The 24,553-nt window shown below is 42.6% G+C and overlaps 1 protein-coding gene and 1 non-coding gene across 2 annotated transcripts in view; both read right to left on the reverse strand.

The window, feature by feature from the left end:
- The window catches only part of LOC126177105 (proton channel OtopLc), a 760,838-nt gene that overhangs the window by 582,419 nt on the left and 153,866 nt on the right, over positions 1-24,553 (reverse strand). The window lies entirely within an intron of this gene.
- Trnat-ugu (transfer RNA threonine (anticodon UGU)) lies at positions 19,811-19,885 on the reverse strand. The gene has a single exon. It is a non-coding gene; the product is annotated as a tRNA-Thr (tRNA).

A 24,553-nucleotide genomic window follows, 5' to 3' on the forward strand; every position in this document is an offset into this window, starting at 1 on the left:
TGAAATTTTATTCATATGTACCTAAGATATTATACGCAAAATTGTCTTTTTACAACAATGTACGTGTTTCTCTCTGATTGTTGAAATGAGTGAAGTTGCACAATAATAAGACAGCTTATTGCATTCAAATTACCGAAACCGTGTAGCTACCAGTTATGTTTGTGCGGACGCTGTTCATACGTCTAGCATGATAATCCCTGTGTGACTATCATTATGAAACCATTTCTTTTTGACGAGCAGTTAGGAGCACTGGTAAACTCATCAGAGAGAGTGCAGAGTATTTCTGACGAAGAAAGTAGCAAAATAACACCACTGAAGAGAGCATTTATCTTACATCTGAATCAGGAGTCACTTCGGACAATGATGCCTCACATAACAATACGCCAGTGGTTCAGTCGAAGCACGAAAGTATCATGAGGAACTCAGAAAATTTTTCATAAATTGGAGGAGCATCCACTGCAAACGCCGTAAAAGTGATCGTTTGTCCAACAAGATACGCTATATCCAGAGTAAGTGACGTATAGTCCTGTTTTCACATTCTTTTAAACGATAATCTTCAGAATATTGTGGTGGAAATGGTTAATACTGAGGGTCCAATTACAATTAGTTTGTTTTTACTGTTTGGTGTGTATAAATCGTATAGTGAAACAACTTTCCTGCCGTAATACGACAGAAACGGTTATGTTGAATCCCACGAGCGTTACGCTTCGATGAAATGTCTGATCGAAGTGAATAAAGAGCAAATGACGAGTTAGCACCTATAACAGTTCTGTGGCAAATGTGGGTGCAGATACTATCGAAACTATATAAACTCGACACAAAGGTGGGAAAACAGAATCCACATTTAAAATAACAATAATTTTTAATAATTTATGTGTATTATGCCCTTAATTATCAATCGGCTCGTTATGACCTGAAAGAGCAGATGTATACACCTTTTCTTAGCGCAAGGAGCAGGGTTAAATCTTGTTACAAACGTCCATCTATGTACGATACTAAGAAATCGTCATTTTTTTACATAATGTTAACGACAGCAGACAGCAGCTCGTCAGTATTATTTATTTCCTTAAATTTTTAAATTTAAACAGTAATGTTTTAATACATACGTTCTATGCTGAACAGTGGTTGGTCGCCGTCATTTTGTTCGTATGAAGTCTTCTGGTAGATAAAGCTTTTGGCAGCATTCATTCAATGACCCAACTCGCTCATTCAATCAGCTTTCCAACCGCATTACGTACTTACCTGTAAACAGAAAAATAGAAACAATTGAAAGAAATTTAATCACAGCGAAATAGGGGACAGCTTACAGTATTTGACAAACTCTGAAGTTTACTAACTGGAGTTAACACAGGCAGCATCGCTCAAATTCCCTTCAGGATTTACTCTAGTTTAGAAATAAAGATCAACAGAACGACTTCTCAGCGTTTGAAATTCCTTCGGAAGTAGAAATCGTGCAGCAGACCGTGGCGAACAAATAGCACTCTAATGGACACTCCACTTAGTTTCTTTTTTTTTCCACTTCTAGTCTAGATTAACGATGTTTTATATAAGAATTATCTGTTTTCAGTCAAGTAGACACAAGAATGAGAGCTAATTATTTCCGCTGAAATATATTATGTTGCTTATAATATGCTGTCCCAAAGTGCAAATTTTTGTCCTCTTTGTGGATAATATAAATACAGGAATTAAAAAATAGTACTCATCCTTAAAATAAAATCACTGATGAAGTATTTGCAAATATTAAGAGATTATTGATGAACCATTTGTCGTCATTTAATACGGACAGAGAAAACGTATTCCGCCAGAAACTGAATTGAAAGTTACAGAGTTGAGTGAGTCTAGAACGTATTACTGTAATTTTGTTTTGAATTTTATCTTATGGTAGCTATCACATAAGGAATGATAAACAATTTGCAGCCCAGACAAATTTTCAGTATTAAGTATCAGATGAGAAAGGAAGCAATGGACCGATAGAAATGAGGAAGGAAGGATGCAAGGATGGGTTTGAACGATACTGAAGATTATTGCAGGCAGAGTTTAAGCCAAGTTGGGGCAGACGAGATTAGGAAATTCCAATGCACCCTGAAATCATTTCTGCAAAAACTTGACAGGATTTAGGAATCTGCATAAAATCTGTATCAGTTTTTCTGGCTGGGGATTCTAACTCTCTCGAGTCCAGAGTTTCAAATGACCTTGGTCGGTAGCTGGAAAGGAGTGTGGGGCAATCCAGTGACAGTGAATCATTTGTCCGCAAGTCTTTTCAAGAGGGTAAGTCTGGTGAAATAAGAGCAGTTAATTTTGATGCACAGTAGATTCCCGAAGGGTGTGACGCATAGTAAGCACTTGACGTATCTAACAATAGTCAATGGGCTGTGGTTTTGGATAGATGGTGACTCAGGAACTGATGGTACTCACCAGCACTCACAGGTTGGGACTGGGTGTAACGTGTGTCTCAGGCGATGCCAAACAACCCGGAGTTTACACACGGAAGTACCAACAAAATTGCCACAGAATATTACCCGCGGCAGACACTCTTAGGCACTATTTCTGTTTCTCGAGGGACTGTATGGGACCTAATGTGTGATTTCGTCTGGGAGCTGGGAGATGAACTCTACAATGGAGGAGATACTCGAAAGCACCTGAAAAATTTACGATGCGACAGGACACAGAATTTGAAGATATCAGAGGTACTAAACTGAAGACAACGCAGGTGTGCTCTTAGAGAGTAACATTCTTGACGGATGTGTGTATTATAGTGTGCAAAATCGGGGCGTAATGGAACTTCTTATGGGATGCTACAACCATAAATTTATTGAAACACAATTTCATGTTCTACTCCGGCTGCTTTACGATTGGAGTAGTTTATTGCACATTATCATCTGATTGGAACTATGTGCCATTTTCAATTACTTACACATAACACGAACATATACTTTTTAAATTGAATATGCAGTGTTGTCCTTACTCGAATCTACTGTGACATCAGTTATACAGCACCAATAGCTTCATGAAGTTCCGATAGGTCTTGGCGCTAACACAGCCTTCAAAATGAATTGTGTAACGGTGGTGCGTTCCAAGCAGAGAACTGCCACTGAGCTGGTTTTGGTGGAAAACCAGAGCATCGCAAATTATTTGTAGGCGCCTGCAGAATGTCTACGAAGACCTGCCAGTGAACAAAAGCACGTTGAGTCGTTGGGCGAGGCGTCTGGTGGAAAACCAGAGCATCGCAAATTATTTGTAGGCGCCTGCAGAATGTCTACGAAGACCTGCCAGTGAACAAAAGCACGTTGAGTCGTTGGGCGAGGCGTCTGTCGACATCGCAACACTGTTGCGCAAACCTGTCCAATCTCCCGCGTGCCAGCCAGTAGCACGCAGCTTTGACTCCTGCAACGTTAGCACGCGCAGACACTCCCATTCGAGATGATCGACGAATCGGAATCAGAACACCTCGCTGGACAACTGGATGCTCCTGTTGGTAGTGCTGGCAACAGAATACCCGAAAGAGCGACGGAGGATCATGTGTGCGGAATTGCTTGCGAGTTACGGGGCTGATCAACAAAAATTTTTATCGAATGTCGTCACAGTCAATGAACTGTGGGTTCATGACTTCGAAGAGGAAACAAAACGGTAATCCATGGAGTGACGCCACATCATATCCCTTCCGAAGAAAAAGTTCAGCCTGTAAAGTCATGGGCGACGGTTTTCTGCGACTCTAAAGGGGTTATTTTGTTTGACGTCCTCTTTCATGATGCAACGATTGAATCTGATGTGTATGTGCTATTCTCAGGAAACTGAAGAAACCACTTCAGCGCGTTCGTCGCCACAAAATTACAAGCGAACTTCTTCTCCAATTCTATTTTATAGCGTATTTTATAGCAGATATGTAGATCGCACACTACTGTTAGTGAAAGGGGATACAAAAGACACGACAGACATTCTAAATTACTTCAGTAATCTACATGAGAAACTCAGATTTAGAGTGGAACATAAGCAAAATAAAAGCATCAACTTTCTGGACCTAAATATTACAAGACACAACAACACATGTCTACACATGTCTACAGAAGAATGCTGAAGATTAGATGGGTAGATCACATAACTAATGAGGAAGTATTGAATAGGATTGGGGAGAAGAGAAGTTTGTGGCACAACTTGACCAGAAGAAGGGATCGGTTGGTAGGACATGTTCTGAGGCATCAAGGGATCACCAATTTAGTATTGGAGGGCAGCGTGGAGGGTAAAAATCGTAGGGGGAGACCAAGAGATGAATACACTAAGCAGATTCAGAAGGATGTAGGTTGCAGTAGGTACTGGGAGATGAAGAAGGTTGCACAGGATAGAGTAGCATGGAGAGCTGCATCAAACCAGTCTATGGACTGAAGACCACAACAAAAACAACAACAACAACAACAACAACACATGCACATTGAAAATTCATCGGAAAAATACTCGGTGAGCGACACCACAACCCCTGCAGCCTCATATCAATTAAATATCCATAAATAGGCAACATATAGGTCAGTGCTACATAGGGCAACTAAAATACCATTGAACCAAGAAAACATGCAACAAGAAATACACAGTGAAAAAGATTGCAGTTGCCAAGGGTTACAATGCTTCCACGATTGACACAATCGTAGACAAAGTGAAGAGAGACCCAGGTACAAACTGTACCACAGAATAAAAAGAGAGAAAAAAACATATCTATATCTAGTATCCCATACATTGGCAACGTATCACAGAAGATTGCAAATATTTTCAAAAATCACAAAGTAAAAATTGTGTTTTCTACAGCTAATAAACTACAACAAAAACTAATATATAATATAAAGTGTAACCATGATCCATATTCAGACTCTGGAATATATAAGGTAACATGGCACGAATGCTCGATGTTCTACCTAGGACAAACAGGCCGAAATTTCAACACCGTGTACACAGAACGCATAAAAGCCTACACACACGACAGACACACTACATCAGCCATAGCAACACATGTACATAATACAGGACACCCATTCGGAAAAATAGAGCAAAAAGGTCAAAGTGCTCCACCAACTAAATAAAAGACAAAATGGAGTTGCTAGAAGAACTGGAGATATATTCACATTACAGAAAATATGAAGATAAAATGTTAAACAAAAAACTTTAACGTGAATCAGTGGATTTCTTGAGATGTTTCGATAGTATACTTAAATAAAAATAGTAACGTATAGGAATAAGCACAATTGTAAAATCGATATAAGTAAATTATGATCCAAATTTTAAACTGTTAAGGTAAAAAACCTCTGTACAAAAGCATATCATACTCTATGGAAGACCTATAATGTCATCTCTCTTGACTACTGGTAGGAACATCTTTGGAACTGTTTTGTTTATGTAAGATATTTTCGATGTTTAAAAGTGTACAACAAGTTGTGTGTAATGTTTAGTGTGTGTGAGAGACTGTACAAATTCTTCAAATTTCGCCATTAATTTCACAAAAAGGTCGACAAGCAACTAAAAATCGCGTGTTTATTGTATATTGCAATTAAGTCAACGAAATTAAGCAGACTCTCACGCATCGACATCACCACATACAAATGGCATAACAAACAAAAAAAAAAAAAAAAAAAAAAAAACGTACTTGAAAATGGGAATCATTTCGTCGTGTGAAAAATAAAATAAGGAAAACCGTGACTGGTAGCGTAAGAATTATTTATAAACAACCCTATTGTTTTCACAGTCGCAGGCTTTCAGAACCATTTATGGTGGATCAAATCAGATAAGCAGATTCAGAAGGATGTAGGTTGCAATAGTTATTCAGGGATGAAGAGGCTTGCATGGGATAGACTAGCATGCAGAGCTGCATCAAACCAGTCTCTGGACTGAAGACCACAACAACAATGTGTTCTGCTATTGGTACTTCGATATTTTTGTGCACACCTCCGCACGTTTGCCGTTCGCTGAAGACCTGCTTAGCCCATTCCATCAGTGAACCATACGGAAAAAATGCCACGTATTGCAGGTGCATTGAAGCATTCTTGAAGGCAACAATATTGCGACGACACACTGCTGTAAAGCTTGTCTCACGTAAACGCACCTGAACAACTAGTTTTACAAAGGTTTCTGAAGTGCCTCGAACGAAACGTCGGATGGCTTCCACTAGAAATTTTGGTCTTATGGCAAAAGCGGTAGGTGGATCAAAACAAAATGTCCAGGTACTCTGTGACCAAAATGGTACTGAAACAGAGGATGACAGACTAAATGCCGAAATACTAAATGTCTTTTTCCAAAGCTGTTTCACAGAGGAAGACTGCACTGTAGTTCCTTCTCTAAATTGTCGCACAGATGACAGAATGGTAGATATCGAAATAGATGACAGAGGGATAGAAAAACAATTAAAATCGCTCAAAAGAGGAAAGGCAGCTGGACCTGATGGGATACCAGTTCGATTTTACACAGAGTACGCGAAGGAACTTTCCCCCCTTCTTTCAGCGGTGTACCGTAGGTATCTAGAAGAGCGTAGCGTTCCAAAGGATTGGAAAAGGGCACAGGTCATCCCCGTATCCAAGAAGGGACGTCGAACAGATGTGCAGAACTATAGACCTATATCTCTAACGTCGATCAGTTGTAGAATTTTGGAACACGTATTGTGTTCGAGTATAATGACTTTTCTGGAGACTAGAAATCTACTCTGTAGGAATCAGCATGGGTTTCGAAAAAGACGATTGTGTGAAACCCAGCTAGCGCTATTCGTCCACGAGACTCAGATGGCCATAGGCACGGGTTCCTAGGTAGATGCCGTGGGTTTTGACTTCCGCAAGGCGTTCGATACAATTCCCCACAGTTGTCTAATGAACAAAGTAAGAGCATGTGGACTATCAGACCAATTGTGTGATTGGATTGAGGAGTTCCTAGATAACAGAACGCAGCAGTTCATTCTAAATGGAGAGAAGTCTTCCGAAGTAAAAGTGATTTCAGGTGTGCCGCAGGCTAGTGTCGTAGGACCGTTGCTATTCACAATATACATAAATGACCTTGTGGATAACATCGGCAGTTCACTGAGGCTTTTTGCGGATGATGCTGTAGTATATCGAGAGGTTGTAACAATGGAAAATTGTACCGAAATGCAGGAGGATCTGCAACGAATTGACGCATGGTGCGCCGGCCGCGGTTGTCTAGCGGATCTGGCGCTGCAGTCCGGAACCGCGGGACTGCTACGGTCGCATGGTCGAATCCTGCCTCGGGCATGGGTGTGTGTGATGTCCTTAGGTTAGTTAGCTTTAAGTAGTTCTAAGTTCTAGGGGACTTATGACCTAAGATGTTGAGTCCCATAGTGCTCAGAGCCATTTTTTTTGACTCATGGTGCAGGGAATGGCAATTGAATCTCAATGTAGACAAGTGTTATGTGCTGCGAATGCACAGAAAGAAAGATCCTTTATCATTTAGCTACATTACAGCAGGTGAGCAACTGGAAGCAGTTAATTCCTTAAATTATCTGGAAGTAGGCATTAGGAGTGATTTAAAATGGAATAATCATATAAAGTTGATCGTCGGTAAAGCAGATGCCAGACAGATTCATTGGAAGAATCCTAAGGAAATGCAATCCGAAAACAAAGGAAGCAGGTTACAGTACGCTTGTTCGCCCACTGCTTGAATACTGCTCACCAGTGTGGGATCCGTACCATAGGGTTGATAGAAGAGATAGAGAAGATCCAACGGAGAGCAGCGCGCTTCGTTACAGGATCATTCAGTAATCGCGAAAGCGTTACGGAGATGATAGATGAACTGCAGTCGAAGACTCTGCAAGAGAGACGCTCAGTAGCTCGGTACGCGCTTTTGTTGAAGTTTCGAGAACATACCCTCAGCGAGGAGTCAAGCAGTACATTGCTCCCTCCTACGTATATCTCGTGAAGAGACCATGAGGATAAAATCAGAGAGATTAGAGCCCACACAGAGGCATACCGACAGTCCTCCTTTCCACGAGCAATACGAGACTGGAATAGAAGGGAGAACCGATAGAGGTACTCAAGGTACCCTCCGCCACACACCGTCAGGTGGCTTGTGGAGTGTAGATGTAGATGTAGGGGAAACTCCATCGTTAAACGTGTCCGTCCGCGGCGTTTGAGGAGGCAGCTTCGCTACGGGAAGGACTCGGCGCGTGGAGTAAACACAGCGGAGCGGGCGGCTGGGCTGGAGCGAGCCGGCAATTTCCGGACTGGCAGAGTTCCACCTGAGTCAGGAGCATCTGCCGCGGGCAAAGGGCCAGCGGCGCCACGCCCTCCTCTGTCGGAGGTGGCTCGGTGTCGCAGTCCTCAACGCCGGACTCCTAACCTCTCCAACACTGCTAGGTTGCGCTTACCAAACCTCTGTACTCTGGCGGATGGCCTGCCCTTTAAGTGGACGCGGCCGGTTTATCCGACCGTGATCAGCTCGTTGTTAAGGGTTAGACGGACATATCCATCGGCAGCATTCTGTGGCTTGTAGCTAATGGGAATGGCGACGTAGTTCATCTTTCTCCCCTGGATTGTATCTCTCGTCAATCAAGATAGGTTTCTACGTACTTTCTTTAGTTTGTGAGATGTCCGGCCCCCGGTGGCTGAGTGGTCAGCGTGATAGAATGTCGCGGGCCGGGGTGGCCGAGCGGTTCTAGGCGCTACGGTCTGGAACCGCGCGACCGCTACAGTCGCAGCTTCGAATCGTGCGTCGGGCATGGGTGTGTGAGATGTCCTTAGGCTAGATAGGTTTAAGTAGTTCTAAGTTCTAGGGGACTGATGACCTCAGAAGTTAAGTCCCATAGTGCTCAGAGCCATTTGAACCAATTGATAGAATGTCAATCCTAAGGGCCTGGGTTCGATTCCCGGCCGGGTCGGAGATTTTTCTCCGCTCAGGGACTGGGTGTTGTGTTGTCCTAATCATCATCATTTCATCCCCATCGACGCGCAAGTCGCCGAAGTGGCGTCAAATCGAGAGACTTGCACCCGGCGATCGGTCTACCGACGGGAGGCCTTAGTCACAAGACTTTACAGTTCGTGGGATTTCCTCCTTCGTAAACTGGCTTGATATTGCAAATACAATGTGAAACTAAGCAAAATTCACGCTTTATGACTTTGTCTGGAGTCATCCAAAGTGGTTACCACATATCCGCATTGCGACGAGTTACTACACGTCTAGCATTATAGATACTCTCTAAAGACTTTATTGCATCTGTGAAACTTGAGTAGGTTCAATAATTCCAACTAGAAGTGCGCATATCAGTTTTACAATGCATGTTGCAGAAATGTAGCACTAAGCACTTAAGGGTTAGATTTCGTGTGCAAGTAATAACTTTAACTACACGCAGTCGGATCTTTTTATTTAGTACCGTCAGTCTAATAAAGCTTTGCACTTTGTAAGAACATTCGTTAATCGCCTCCCAACAAATAGAAAGCCACACTGTGAAGTGCTACATAAAATATTAGCGCCATAATCAGCTCCGTGAAGCTATTGTTATTTCGGGTTCTCTCTGTCTTAAGCGTGCTCCTATTGAAAATCTCTTCAACATGATGCTTTTCGCTTTTATTGCGAATGGATCAGCAGCTGTTATATTTTAAACATTACAAGTAGACGGTACTTGTCGTTCTTTCATTACTTGTAGAACGAATGGCTCAAATGGCTCTGGAACTTAACATCTATGGTCATTAGTCCCCTAGAACTTCGAACTACTTAAACCTAACTAACCTAAGGGTATCACACAACACCCAGTCATCACGAGGCAGAGAAATTCCATGAACCCGCCGGGAATCGAACCCGGGAACCCGGGCGCGGGAAGCGTAACGAATAGCAGTTTCGCTCAAGCATGACTTAACGGTGGTGAACCAGAGTAGCAATTTTTAGGCGATTTTTTATTCGCTTAATATGTTCCTCAGATTACCTACTTTTGAGATTCATTCAAATAAAGTGTGCCATAAATGTTAAAATATGTTAAAACCTCGATTTACTGCTTGGGAGTCTCGCGCATCCGAGCGCGCGAATGCAACCGATGCAATACTATAACAGCTACCGACGATATAGGGGTCCTGTTGATTTCAGGTAGTATCACAGAAGGCATTAGTATCAAATAAAATACTATTCTAAATGAGATTTCTCTTCGCAACATGATTCGTTTATAGTAAATTACAAGTACGCACTTGTCGCGTCTGCTTGTCATTTCGCTTATTTTTTACACGAAGTACAACGTAAATGCTTGAAAATAAAGAACAAACGTATTTATACGGATAGAAAAGCGTTGAAAAGTAACACCAAACGTGGATAAACATGCTTCCATTAGTATGCGGCAGCCAGTTAATCAATGTAAAGTGGCTCAAATGGCTCTAAGCACTATGGGACTCAACATTTGAGGTCTTCAGTCCTCTAGCCTTACAACTACTTAAACGCAACTAACCTCAGAACATCACACACAGCCATGCCCGACGAAAGATTCGAACCTACGACCGTAGCAGGCGCGCGGTTCCAGACTAAAGCTACTAGAACCGCGCTCTGCCAGAGGCGCCGGCTAATCAGTATAATTTCATCAAAATGAGTATGTTTCGACATAGGCGAAAAAAAGGGTCAGCTGTATGGTACTGGCACTGCTGATAGTAGGTTCGCTCAATTTCAGTACCGAAAAGCAAGTTTTAACTTTAAACGCTTGTTTTTCCGAAACAACATTTTACAAGTTGGCAGTAACTGAAACTCACGAAACATACATTCAGTTACATTATACCTTCTTCTAACTTATGAGACGGCGTTTCTCCTTTTGTAGCAAGTAGGATTTCGACCTTGAAATTTCGCACTTTTCTTCTGCCTTCTAGTGTAGAAAATTTCTCTCTCTCTTTTTGACAGTTGCATTTGGGTCGACAGATGAGCACACTTACAGTATAATATGGCGGTGTTGTTAAGAGCTTACGAAAATTCCACTGACATATAAAACTGAATTGAGCGTCTCAAAGCCATCACAGGTCTCGGGGTAATGCAAACTACTACTGTTATTAAGTTGGGCAGCAGGAGAATAGCCTAGCGGGAATTGCAGGCAGGCGCCAGCCAGGAATACTGCAACCATGTTTATGTTGTGCTGTTGAGGGGGGATATTAGTATCCTGGGATGAAGATAATTATTTCTGCAAGGGTTATTCCGATACTAATGCCTGCTAATTTTTTGTACTAACCGAGTTCTAGCCAGATTACGTTGACGTAGTACTAAGTTTTGAATCTTCCCGCTAAGGCACTGTTGGTTTTGCTGTCCTGTGAAAGATAGCAGCAGCAGCAAGGAAGCGTTCCAAGATGGGCTCTGGCGTCCACGTGCGTATAAAACAGATATATCACTGAATTACTCACTGATGCACAAACTGCGCCAATTTAAATCCATCATCGCTTGCTCAAGCTGCATAGCGACGATACAGTAGCAGCGCAAACGTGAGGCGGTGGTACTGCGTTTCAATAGTGGTGGCACAGGTGTGCACTACAGCTCAACTCGGTCAACCTCTCTCAGTGCTATCACTTATAACAAACAGCGTCCTGATAAACTCGTTCTTGATGACAGTCGGATTATCAAGGAATGTCGGCTGTAATCGCCTAGACAAAATGTTACGCAACCTCGGTTATTGTAATCTGTTCGAGAATGATCACCTGGATGGTTATATGACACCAAGAAACCCATCAAATGGAAATTAGTTCGGACCTGTTCAACCAATATCGGGCTGAAGGTGACAATTTATTGAGCACCATCATCACGTGAAATGAGACGCTTTCTCACCACTATGAGCTGGAATCCAAAACACAGTCTGTGGCGTGGTGACATGCGAATTGTCCAAGAAAAAAGAAAGCACAGTCATTTGCAGGCAATGTAAGGTGCACAGTTTTCTGATATAGACAAGAGTTGTTCTCTTAAATGTCTTGGAGCCTAAAGCAGTCGCCAGTTGATAACGGCACAAGACGACACTAGCCAGGCTGAATTCCTTAATTTCCAGAGCCAGAGCAGATGAGAAGACAAACTTCCGCTTGCAACATGATAACGCCAAGCTTCACAACAATTCTGTGACCAGAGGTCCGCACTGTTAAATCTGGCTGGACTATACTACCACATCAGCCATACAGTCCCGATTTATCTCCATCAGATACCAGTTCTTTGGACCCATGAAGGATTGAGTATGTGGCCACGCACATTTTTGATTCAGATGCTGTCGTAAGAGCTGGAAGACGATGGCTCATCGCAGCTGATTCGGGTTTCTACGAGCACAGCAAGTACAACCTTATTCATTGTTGACAAAAGTGCAAAACGAATGGTGCTGTGCTAAGTGAAAAATGACGGTATTTGACTGAAATGTTGCTCTATTTAACAGCGTTATTGCCCTTCTCTGCTTTAGTTTCCATGAAAATAATTGTAGAGGCATTAGTTTCGGAATGACCATCACAAAAGTGCGTGAAAATTCTGTATCCCAGATTACAGGAGACGAAAAGTGTCCCGTCTTTCACCACCCCTAACGGGCTGCTATAAACATAGCGAGTTGCTAATAAAGTAAATCGGTGTGCCGCTACTGCTCTTGAAGACGACGGCAAGGCTCCGAAACAACCCACTTGTGAGGCGATTAGCGAGGAGCTGAGAACAGAACAGACAGCCACTTGGCGCGAGCTAATGGCCACATCACACCTCCAGCCCGGCTGTCGCGCCAGCGCTTGCTTTCTCCGCTACCTGCTTTCGCTCAGCTCCGCTGTAACAGATGGAAAAGGCTCAAGTCTGGTCAAGGCGAACTACCGCAGGTACAGCTAACTTAAGCGATGCAGACCAGAGCCAAAACCAGTAGGGAAACTGTGTGGTACAGTTAAAATTAAGGATAATTTTAAAACTGTGGCGACTGACAATTCATACAGTAAACTGTTTTTCATTACAGGTGTTAATGGGAATGGCGTGTGACTAGGGTCACCCTTCGGGTAGACAGTTCGTCGGGTGCAAATCTTTCCATTAGACGACACTTCGGGGACTTGCGCGTCGATGGGAATGAAATGACGATGATTAGGAGTACACAATACCCAGTCCCTGAGCGGAGAAAATCTCCGACCCAGCCGAGAATCGAACCCGGGCCCTTAGGATTGACGTTCTGCCGCGCTGACCACTCAGCTACCGGGGGGCGGACATTATAGGTGTTAAAATTATTAAATGTCAAACTGACTGAATAGTCCATTAATCCGCTGTAGCGGTGTTTACTCAAGTCAGTTACAGACCCACACAACCGGGTTCGCCACTATTACCATGCGATTTCTTGGTGTACGAGGTGTGACAAAGTAATGAGTTTGATTTGAAAAAAAAAAAATGTTGCTTACCGTTTTAGTCAAGTTTAGTGTTGTCTCCTTCAGAGTAGTTCCCTCCTGATTGCACACACTTTTTCCAGCGCTTCTGCCATTGATGGTAATATTTCTGGAACTCACCTTCTCTAATACCCTCCAAGACCCTTGTCACAGCATTTTGGACATCTTGTGTTGTTTGAAAATGGTGTGTCTCGATCGCCGCTTTGACTCTTGGAAATAGAAAAAAGTCGAACGGAGCGATATCTGGTGAATGAGGTGGCTGTGGTACTACTGAAATTTCTTTTGAGGTTAAAAATTTCTGTACTGACAGCAGTATGGGGTGGCGCATTATCGTGATGCAGGATCAAATTATCAGTAATGTTGGCACGGACACGAAGAACTCTTTTACGAAGTCTTTCAAAAATTTCTTTGTAGTAATATTGGTTAACTGTTTGTCCAGGAGTCCTGCACTCTTTATGAACAATTCCCTTGGAATCAAAGAAGCACACAAGCATGCATTTCACTTCTGACTTTGACATGCGAGCTTTCTTTGGTCTGGGTGATCCCTTTGAGCACCATTGCTAACTTTGGCGCTTTGTCTCTGCATCTTACTGAAAAAAAAACCAACTTTCAAAAAAATGGTTCAAACGGCTCTGAGCACTATGGGACTCAACTGCTGAGGTCATTAGTCCCCTAGAACTTAGAACTACTTAAACCTAACTAACCTAAGGACATGACAAACATCCATGCCCGAGGCAGGATTCGAACCTGCGACCGTAGCGGTCTTGCGGTTCCAGGCTGCAGCGCCTTTAACTGCACGGCCACTTCGGCCGGCCACCAACTTTCATCGCCAGTGATAACACGGCTCAACAATTCTGGATTGATTTCCGTTTGCTCTAACAGATCGGCTGCCACATTTTTCCGTGTTTCTCGTAGTTGTCGTGTGAGATTTTTGGGGACCATTTTTTACAAATCTCTCTCATACCAAGATCTTCAGTTATTATTAGACAAACAGTTTCTCGATTGATGTTCAGTTCTTCTGCAATCATTTTCACGGAAAATCTTTAATCAGATCGTACGAGGTCACATGCACCCTGGCCAAGTTGACATCCATCCTTGAGGTTGATGGTCGTCCACTGCGGTCTTCATCTTCAACATTCGTTCTACCCTCATTAAACATTTTATGCCAAAGAAAAACTTGAGCTCTTCACATAACCACCTATCGAAAAGCCTTCTGAAGCTTACTGTAAGTTATCGTCTCTTTTTCACCCAATTTAACGCAAAAAGAAATGGCATACCGTTGCGCAATATTATGCGGTTCCATTTCCGTGACGAGAGACACGAACATGTGTTAATTTATTGCAGCACAAGTCACGACTGAGCAGTTGCATCGCTCTGTCGCTTGGACTAGAAGCAGCTTATGTACGAAGGTCAAAGATATTGTGTCTAAGCAAGCCTGCAGGGTTGCCACATCTTGCAAAGAAATTAAGTCTCATTACTTTATTGTCGCACCCCGTATATAAATACTATATCAAATTGTATGGGGAGTAGTTACAGAATGCCGTAGAGTAACTATTGGGATAGCTAGCGAAACTTCTCAGCCCTCCTCAATTGATAAAAAACGATCATTCAAATGAATAAAAATATCTTCATCTATGATGAATGTCATGTCTGTGTTAAAAAGCACAAACTGTCATCACTTTACTAATGAAAATACACTACTGGCCATTAAAATTGCTACAGCAAGAAGAGATGCAGATGATAAACGGGTATTCATTGGACAAATATATTATACTAGAACTGACATGTGATTACATTTTCACGAAATTTGGGTGCATAGATCCTGAGAAATCAGTACCCACAACAACCACCTCTGGCCGTAATAACGGCCTTGATACGCCTGGGCAATGAGTCAAACACAGCTAGGATGGCGTGTACAGGTACAGCCGCCCATGCAGCTTCAACACGATACCACAGTTCATCATGAGTAGTGACTGGCGTATTGTGACGAGCCAGTTGCTCGGCCACCACTGACCAGACGTTTTCAATTGGTGAGAGATCTGGAGAATGTGCTGGTCAGGGCAGCAGTCTAACATTTTCTGTATCCAGAAAGGCCCTTACAGGACCAGGACCTGCAACATGCGGTCGTGCATTATGCTGCTGAAATGTAGGGTTTCGCAGGGATCGAATGAAAGGTAGAGCCACGGATCGTAACACATCTGAAATGTAACGTCCACTGTTCAAAGTGCCGTCAATGCGAACAAGAGGTGACCGAGACGTGTAACCAGTAGCACCCCATACCATCTCGCAGGGTGATACGCCAGTATGGCGATGAAGAATACACGCTTCCAATGTGCGTTCACCGCGATGTCGCCAAACACGGATGCGACCATCATGATGCTGTAAACAGAACCTGGATTTATCCGAAAAAATGACGTTTTGCCATTCGTGCATCCAGGTTCGTCGTCGAGTACACCATCGCAGTCGCTCCTGTCTGTGATGCAGCGTCAAGGGTAACCGCAGCCGTGGTCCCCGAGCTGATAGTCCATGCTGCTGCAAACGTCCTCGAACTGTTCGTGAAGATGGTTGTTGTCTTGCAAAAGGCCCCCATCTGTTGAATCGAGACGTGGCTGCACGATCCGTTACAGCCATGCGGATAAGATGCCTGTCATCTCGACTGCTAGTGATATGAGGCCGTTGGGATCCAGCACGGCGTTCCGTATTACCGTCCTGAACCCACCGATTCCGTATTCTGCTAACAGTCATTGGATCTCGACCAACGGGAGCAGCAATGTCGCGATACGATAAACCGTAATCGCGATAGGCTACAATCCGACCTTTATCAAAGTCGGAAACGTGATGGTACGCATTTCTTCTCCTGACATGAGGCATCACAACAACGTTTCACCAGGCAAAGCTGGTCAACTGCTGTTTGTGTATGAGAAATCGGTTGGAATCTTTCCTCATGTCAGCACGTTGTAGGTGTAGTCACCGGCGCCAACCTTATGTGACTGCTCTGAAAAGCTAATCATTTGCATATCACAGCATCTTCTTCCTGTCGGTTAAACTTCGCGTCTGTAGCACGTCATCTTCGTGTTGCAGCAATTTTAATGGTCATTAGTGTATATTCTTTTTGGCCGATGTCAAGCTACAGACAATGCCCCTGATGCGCCGTTATGCAGGGAAGCCCTGGGCCCAAAAAGCCGACAGGATCATGTGTGTGTTACCAACATAGCAGTAGACAATATATGCTACGAGCGTCCCATGTATTGGCGAAGCACGTGGTGTGGCTGCCACCAGGGTACTGAGATTGTGATAGAAACTAATGCGGGCAACTCTGAGGATAAGGACTGTTATTTAGGTAACAAACAAACATGGACTTTTTGGCTTTTGGACCCAGGACTTACCCGGATAACAGCGCTTGAGAGGCATTGTCTGTTGCTTGACATCAGCCAAAAAGAACATATTTTCATTAGTAAAGTGATGACAGTTTGTGATTTTTAACACAGACGTGACATTCATCATAGATGACGATTTTTTATTCATTTGAATGGTCGTATTTTATCAATTGAGGAGGGCTTAGAAGTTTGGCTAGCTACCCCAATAGTTACTCTATGGCATTCTGTAACTAGTCCCCCATACAATATGATATAGTATTTATATACGAGGTGCGACAATGAAGTAATGAGAATTATTTTCTTTGCAAGATGTGGCAACCCTGCAGGTTTGCTTAGGCACAATATCTTTGACCTTGGTTTATAAGCTGCTTATAGTCCAAGCGGCACATTGATGCAACTGCTGAGTCGTCACTTGTGCTGTAATAAGTTAACACGTGTTTGTGTGTCTCGTCACGGAACTGGAACCGCATAATATTGCGCAAAGGTATGCCATTTCTTTTTGGGTTAAATTGGGTGAAAGAGAGACGATAACTTACGGTAAGCTTCAGAAGGCTGTTGCTTGACACAGGCCGACTGGAACTTATTTTCATCAGTAAAATGATGGCAGTTTGTGGTCGTAACACAGATATGACACTCATCGTAGATGAGGATTTTTTATCAATTGGTGGCGTTCTTTTTTATGAATTGAGGAGGGCTTAGAACTTTGCCTAGCCATGCCAACAGCTATCCTGCGGCATCGTCTAACTAGGCCCCATTCAATATGACTCAATATGACTTAGCATTTACAGTAAACACACCAGGAGATGCCAAACCGGTTGTGTGCATCTATAATTTATTTGAAATAATACAGCTGTATTCGACTATTGGACTTTTGATTTAGTTATGTACTTATTAATTTTTTAACACACATATTGAAAAAACAGTGTCAGTCAACCATTTATAAGCTTAAGGAAACTGGTAGTGTCAAGAGTAAATTATTATTATCATTATTATTAAGTTTTTAACTAGCCTTTGGCATGAAGCATTTAGGCAGGGTAGTGAGTAGTCGCAAATTGTTATTCGATCTGTCTGTATTACTAAATGGCTGAGATGATCACCAATATGAGTTGCATGTTGCCTATCTGATACTTTCCAGGGAGAACAAATATTTGATTTTCAGTATTTCACATAATATTGACAGGATTTAAAAATTTAAAATGCTGTCATGATCTACCTCTGGATGTAGTGTTCTGACGTAATAGGAGGAAACGTCGGAAGCGTGCTCAGTTAGCCTAGTGGTTAAGGCGATTGTTTGCAAATTGCAAAATTTCCACGTCCGAGTCCAGGTCATCATCGAGTGTCTCATTACTTGTGGGAAGAAAGTAAGACCGGAAAACGTAAGAAAAATCAAAATCTTCAAGAACGTCCTACTGATACGACTGGATTCCGCGTTCAAGAACATCTTCCCGGCGATTGATCTACCTTGCCACAAACAGGGAGGTGTGATGTGCAAAATAAAGCGTTTGAAGTTCGCATATAGTCCGGCTAGTAAGATAACAGTTCTAAAAAAAAGTAAAATACGTTGACTGCTGTTCTTTTCTAATTTGTATATGAAACTTGTTTGTGAAATGTGTGTGTTCTGATGTATATGACGCGGCAAGGGAATTTTACATTATCTTTGATAATATTTTTAAATTAACAAGAAGGGCGTACGGATATTTGAACACTGAAAAGGACCTACGCCTGCCACATGTTAGTACGTGAAATCTCTTACACAAGAGGAATGGTTGTCTGGGAAAGAGAGAGAAATCGGCAATAGCAGATCATGCACTGGGATCAGGCAGCCACGAAATTCGTGTCTACGATAATGGATTTATCTGGATACAGTCATTACTATGTTAGGACGTACAGAGAGAGGCCGTAGAAAATCACAAGAATAATGACATCCCTAACAGAAATGAGACAAGTTGCGCTTCGTAGCGCTACATAAGGCAAACTACAAGCTCCGTAACACTGGTTGCCACAAATCCGCGATCTTATGCACCAGTCTGATATGTCACGACGCTACCGTAGCGTGGATACGAATAAACAATTCAGCATGATGAGCTTGTTGAAGCTTCAAACTGCCACTTGAGTGTTTATAGCCTCTGATGATGTGTCCAACACTGGAAGACGAAACGTTAGGCAGATAAACTTGCTTGGGCCCTGGCCTAATGCCGATGACATACAAATCGCCAAGAACGCAAATATCTGCCGTTAAAGCGTACATTAGCAATGTATTATTTAAATGCTTACAACAGATGGTTTGTATACCAAAACGGACTATTACTCATTAAAGGGCTTGCTGACATAACCTAACGAAGCTGCAGAGAATAGTTTCTAAGGAGCCGTCATCCTAATTGTAATTTATCGCTTTGGAATGAAACTCCGTCGTTCAAAAGAGCGAGAGAGTTGGCCAGTGTTCTTGGCGAAGAGTTGTTCTCACAGTACGGTTTGAGGAGAAGCCTACAGTTAAAAATTTTCTAGTAAATTAAACAGTACAATGAAAAAATTTCAAGTTTCAACAAAAAGTATTTAAGCAATCTGGCACCACTCGAGATTACAAATAGTACTTTCTCAACAGTCCTAGATGTAATTGAATTTTGTACGATTTACAAAGAAGATATAAAAATGATGACATGTACCTTGTTTACATAGGAGAGTTTAACATTTTATGTCACACAGAAACAATTATGTTCACTAGAAAAGGAAACACAGAGCTTTTACGCCAAGATACATTTAACAACTGGTGAAAATTAATTGAGAATTTACGATCTCAATCGATTACTTGTAACTAAAACTTAATTTAAGAAAAGGCGGAGAAGGAAAGAGTTTGATCGTTTAATACTAAGTTGGCATTCTGTGTTGATTTCCAGTATTTCCAGCAGGTCATCTTTCTGCTTGTCTTTACAGGATGCAATACTTCACGTTCTATATCATACAGTGGCTTTCTGTTATTAGACGGTCGGCGAAGGTTGAACCTCTGTTTCTTAATCTCTAGCTTCTCTCGTATTCAGATAACGTAACTGTCACAGTGAAATGATAATTAAATCAAGACCCTAAGCTGTCGACAGGCGTTGATATACATTAACGGGGACAAGTGAAAATGTGTGCCCCGACCGGGACTCGAACCCGGGATCTCCTGCTTACATGGCAGTCGCTCTATCCATCTGAGCCACCGAGGGCACAGAGGATACTGCGACTGCAAGGATTTATCCCTTGCACGCTCCCCGTGAGACCCACATTCCCAACTTAATGTCCACACACTACATTCGTCAGCGGCAGACAATCTTACCGAGTCCTGTAAGAGTTCGGCAATGTGTGTGCATTCAGCACAGAACAAGGTCAATGGCCGGTTAGCCTTAGCTATATGAAGATGGTATCTGTTCTTTCGGACATGTCCGAAAGAACAGATACCATCTTCATAAAACAGCCACAGTTCTGCCTGACTGTCGGGTGTATACTTCCCCGCAGTGCTTTTCCTGTGATTTCATGTGCTCCGCTGTGTGCCATTAATTTGGAGCTTGTCTTTAGCACCGAATAAAAATTCTCATATGCTGTTGGTTGCGAGACTTCAACCACAGAGGTTATCTGAAATTTTGCCAGTATATATTCATGTTTATGATTTTAAAAATTAAATAACACGCATCAGTATTTCTAAGCCAAAAGTGTGTATACAAACCACGATGAACGGTGTGAAACCAAGAACAATTACGGAAAAAGAAAGACAAAAATATGAACGTTACGAATACAAAACAATTGTGCGACATAATTAAGTTTCAAGAAACATATCTTTATTTCCTCCGTAATTTTAAAAACGCGTTACAATGTTATTACTTTTAGTAGCAACTTTATTTATCCGCAGATCTCTTTTTACAAGGCTATAGGACATGTCAAAGTATTTACAAGTTTAGACCAATTTAAAATCGTTATTTATAATTATTATTTATTTATATAAATATTTTTTACCAAACCCTTACTCTGTTTTATCTAAGTCATCCTTCAATATATAAAATGCATTGCATAACAGCTACTTTTTAGCTGCCTTTTTAAGTAAGTGTATTTTTGCAATTTCTTTTATCTCTTTTGGTAATTTATTGTACAGTTTTATCCGTTGGTAGAAAATTCTGTTTTGAGTTTCATGTTTCTTTTTTCTTGGCAAATGGAAGTTGAGTCTAGCTCTCGTTCCATGTTCATGGACAGAAATGTTCGTGCAGTAGTTCCCAATGTTATTTTTGATGTGTACAACTGACTGGTAATTGTATTCACAATCCCCAGTGTTTTGAACAGATCTTTACAATGAGCTCGGGAGTTTGAAAACTGTGTTCATATTTTGCGCATTTGTTCCCCAAAGAAGAATGCCATAGCTAAGAACTGAGTGTACATATGGATAGCATATAAACAGAAGTACTTATAACAAAAAAAAAATGGCACATATTTTCAGTTGTTACCGAATGCTTATTGGACTGCAATTTCAACATATCTGAATGATTAGCACTGATTATTTTATGTTACTGCGTCTACACTGACAACGTCTCTATCGAGCCAGTCATTTCATTTAATTCATTTCACATTAATTTATGCTGAGAGTCAAGTGCCATTCTGCGCATCAGGCATTTATCTCCTCTAGATCTTCCTGGATTTCACAACAATTTTGTAGCAGTAGTGGTTTCATTTATAGAATAGCACCATTTGCAAGGAGCTAAATGGAGTTTGCAAAGTTGTTCACCGCATCATTTATCCGTATCGTGAACAAGACGACAGGTTTCTTCCTTTCTCTGACTACACTTGAGTTCTGTGTATAATAAGCAGCTTTAAAAACTTCGAGCGAGAGAGAGAGAGAGAGAGAGAGAGGGAGAGAGAGGGAGAGAGAGGGAGAGAGAGGGAGAGAGAGGGAGAGAGAGGGAGAGAGAGGGAGAGAGAGGGAGAGAGAGGGAGAGAGAGGGAGAGAGAGGGAGAGAGAGGGAGAGAGAGGGAGAGAGAGGGAGAGAGAGGGAGAGAGAGGGAGAGAGAGGGAGAGAGAGGGAGAGAGAGGGAGAGAGAGGGAGAGAGAGGGAGAGAGAGGGAGAGAGAGGGAGAGAGAGGGAGAGAGAGGGAGAGAGAGGGAGAGAGAGGGAGAGAGAGGGAGAGAGAGGGAGAGAGAGGGAGAGAGAGGGAGAGAGAGGGAGAGAGAGGGAGAGAGAGGGAGAGAGAGGGAGAGAGAGGGAGAGAGAGGGAGAGAGAGGGAGAGAGAGGGAGAGAGAGGGAGAGAGAGGGAGAGAGAGGGAGAGAGAGGGAGAGAGAGGGAGAGAGAGGGAGAGAGAGGGAGAGAGAGGGAGAGAGAGGGAGAGAGAGGGAGAGAGAGGGAGAGAGAGGGAGAGAGAGAGACTCTCCTATCTAGCATCATGGTAAACATAAAACGCAAGTAAGATAATTTTACTGCTTTCACTAAGCCTTCGTTGCGTAACCGCAAAGCGTCATGTAATTAAGAAATGAGACCTGAACTTCCCACGCAGACTAACAGGGTCTAGCGTCGCAACTGAGTGCTACCTCGCGTGAATAAGGGACCGTAAATACATGAACAGACCAGTTTTAAATTTGGAGCCGACTCGTTACCCCGACCTGTGCTTTAAGAAATGACGCGATGCCGCCCAATTCTGCTTCATGGGTGGGCGCGTGAGTTTCTTTTGCAGGAACGGGTGATTTACAAAAGGTCATTAGTTTCAGATTAGTAAGGCTGATACATGAGTGCACCAAGCGAGCAAAAGCCAACAGGGAGGGAGAGCGATCATTTTCAAAACATCCGCCATTTTTAAAGCATTCGCAGTATCGCGCAGTTTTCCACAGACTCTTTCTGCACCGTGACGTAAGGGTGTGTGTGTAACGTCTCCAGAAATACCGATGATACAAAACTTATTTAGAGCACTGATCCAACGGGTTGGTACGCGCCTCATCGCAAGCAGTGCAGATACGGACTCTAACAAGGAAACGCGAAGGCGGTGGGCGCCAGCTGCCATCTCGCAATATGTGGCAACAGCAGGGGCGCTGCTGTACTATCAAAACATTTCCATCAACTTGATAAGATTTAATAGGGAACTTGGGATAAAGTATTGCCTAAACTCACTTGCGTCCTACCGTATTTATTTATTTAGCGTATGGCTCATAACATCGCAATAAAAATTACAGAAACAACACGACTTAAAAAAAAATCACATATGTATAAACAGATCAATAAATAACAGTTTGTATATAAGGACACCGCCAGTTGTTAATTTACACTCACAGAAGAGCAATCACAAACAAACGTCCAGCTTGGATAATATACAGGGTGATTCAAAAAGAATACCACAACTTTAGGAATTTAAAACTCTGCAACGACAAAAGGCAGAGCTAAGCACTATCTGTCGGCGAATTAAGGGAGCTATAAAGTTTCATTTAGTTGTACATTTGTTCGCTTGAGGCGCTGTTGACTAGGCGTCAGCGTCAGTTGATGCTAATATGGCGACCGCTCAACAGAAAGCTTTTTGTGTTATTGAGTACGGCAGAAGTGAATCGACGACAGTAGTTCAGCGTGCATTTCGAACGAAGTATGGTGTTAAACCTCCTGATAGGTGGTGTATTAAACGTTGGTATAAACAGTTTACAGAGAATGGGTGTTTGTGCAAAGGGAAAAGTTCTGGACGGCTGAGAACTAGTGATGAAAATGTAGCACGCATCCAGCAAGCATTTGTTCGCAGCCCAGGAAAATCGACTCGCAGAGCTAGCAGAGAGCTGCAAATTCCACAATCAACTGTATGGAGAGTCCTACGAAAAAGGTTAGTTATGAAACCTGAACGTCAACTACCCGAGGCGGTGGATCGGCCGCCAGGCAGCCCGTGACAGAGCACTTCATCACTGGCCTCCAAGAAGCCCTGATCTTACCCCCTGCGATTTTTTCTTATGGGGGTATGTTAAGGATATGGTGTTTCGGCCACCTCTCCCAGCCACCATTGATGATTTGAAACGAGAAATAACAGCAGCTATCCAAACTGTTACGCCTGATATGCTACAGAGAGTGTGGAACGAGTTGGAGTATCGGGTTGATATTGCTCGAGTGTCTGGAGGGGACCATATTGAACATCTCTGAACTTGTTTTTGAGTGAAAAAAACCCTTTTTAAATACTCTTTGTAATGATGTATAACAGAAGGTTATATTTTGTTTCTTTCATTAAATACACATTTTTAAAGTTGTGGTATTCTTTTTGAATCACCCTGTATAGTCGATTGCCTCTTGGGTCGCCATTAGGAAATCCTGTGGGTCACCCTCACATGCCCTTAGTGGGCATTCCTGCACGATGTGCTTGACCGTCTGTCTCTCAGCGCCACAGTCGCAAGTGGCCGAAGGAAGTTTACCCCATCTGTGTAAGGAGTCGGCGCATCTCCCACAGTTGGTTCTGACGCGATTGAGAGTTCACCAAACTTTGCGAGGGCAATCAAATCCTACCATAATAAGCAACAAACCGCCGCCTGCGACGTGTCCATGGTAGTGCAGGTTAGTTACAGGGACTTGTTGACACGCATTTACTGTGTGGAGGAGTAGGAATTAGTGGCTGCAAAGCAGTCCGAATATACAGAGAAAGGCGTTGTCATGATTGATTGGAACTTGTCGTGTGGATGGAAACTGGGTTGTTCAGTACACGAAGCAATTGCCAAGGTTTTCGGTACAGAATTGTAAAACTGTAGAAATTGAGGAGAAATCAGAAAAAAAGGAAAGAGCGATTCCGAGGAACATACTTATATCTAAATTTATACTCCGCAAGACATCTTACTGTGTGTGTTTAAGGACACCTGTGGAATAAATAACTGCGACCCCCAATTTTCTGAATAATTAGAGTT

The sequence above is a fragment of the Schistocerca cancellata genome, chromosome 3 (assembly GCF_023864275.1).
Source record: "Schistocerca cancellata isolate TAMUIC-IGC-003103 chromosome 3, iqSchCanc2.1, whole genome shotgun sequence".
Lineage (NCBI taxonomy): Eukaryota > Metazoa > Arthropoda > Insecta > Orthoptera > Acrididae > Schistocerca > Schistocerca cancellata.